We start from the raw sequence: 1514 nt of genomic DNA, 5'->3' as shown, positions 1-1514 counted from the left end.
TTAATCACAAGATCTGGCCTGTGCCACTTCAGGCTCTTCTCCCAAAGTCAAAATGACTGAGAAAGGTAAACATTTTGAATTAATTCAGCATCAAGGCAACCACAGTAACACAACTAACGACACAAGAAAACTTCCAGAACTGCTTCATAAAGTGGTGAGACTGACAGTGTAAATGTATGTGAAGTTAGGAGAGGGTTATTTTTAGGGTGGTTAATGGCAATGTGTCTTTTACTATAATAAATTCTTTAAACATATACCATATTTTTCAATCACACTGCTTATATTATAAAGCAAATATTTCTGATGTAGAAAATAATAAGTTCAGATACTGAGCAGGTCCCAGCACCTGGAAGGAAGCTCCCCAGCTGCCATCCCAAGCTCCTAGGGCAGAGAAGGTGAGCCACGAGGGTGCCAGAAGCACCCCCCCACACACATGGAAATGAGAAGACATGTAAACAAGCCTCAAAAACAGACTTCCAGATCACTTACAGCAACCCCAAAGGGAAACGAGATGGAACAATCTGATACTCAACCACCTGGACTCTCTGAACTGGCAACAAAAGAGGATCTGGGAAAAATGAAATCAGAAATAATTACTCAGATAACAGCAAAGATTGTGCTCATGGTGCAAGACATGATTAATAAATCTAGAGAGGACACAGATAAAAAAAATAGAGGATCTGAGGAACATGATGGAATCCCAACAAAGGAAACAAATGGAATCCATAAAACAGATACAAACAGATTTCCAAGAGATTAAAAACTCCATCAAAACTCTGTGCAGCAGAATGAACCACTGTGAGGATAGAATTTCACACATAGAAGACAAGATTGCAATTAGTGAGGAGGAAAAGAAAAATTGCTTTAAAATTGTAAGGGAACACGAGAAATCAATCCAGCAGCTGCTAGACCATGCAAAGAAGAATAACATAAGACTGATTGGAGTCAATGAAGAAAGAGGAGAGAGTGCAGATGACATAAAAAAAACTGTTCACAGAAGTGATGGCAGAAAACTTCTCAAGGAGGGGAAAAGAACTTGACATACAGATAAGTGAGGGATATAGGACTCCAGCTAGCCTTAATCAAAAAAAATCTACACATAGGCATATAATAGTTAGGATTCCAGAAATCCCACAGAAGAACAAAATTCTACAAGCAGTGAGAGAAAAGAAACAAATCACATACAAAGGAAAGCCCATCAGAATCACAGTAGACTTCTCAGTGCAAACCCTCAAGGCAAGAAGAGCTTGGAGTGATGTACTTCAAGCCCTAAAGGAAAACAGCCTCCAACTCAGATTGATGTACCCTGCAAAACTATCTTTCAAAATTGATGGAGAAATAAGATACTTTCATGATAAAGAGCACCTCAGGAACTTCATGAATACCAAACCGGCACTCCAAAAAATTTTAGACAATACCCTAGGAAAAGACAATGAGGATCACAACCCCAGGAAGCCCAGCAGAATGAATCCATTGGGCCCGACAAATTAAACACAAAGCGGGGGAATCCAACA

The sequence above is a fragment of the Heterocephalus glaber genome, unplaced genomic scaffold, assembly GCF_053883595.1.
Source record: "Heterocephalus glaber isolate CG9 unplaced genomic scaffold, H.glaber_assembly_v1.0 deba00001606, whole genome shotgun sequence".
NCBI lineage: Eukaryota > Metazoa > Chordata > Mammalia > Rodentia > Bathyergidae > Heterocephalus > Heterocephalus glaber.
This window is presented reverse-complemented; position numbering follows the sequence as displayed.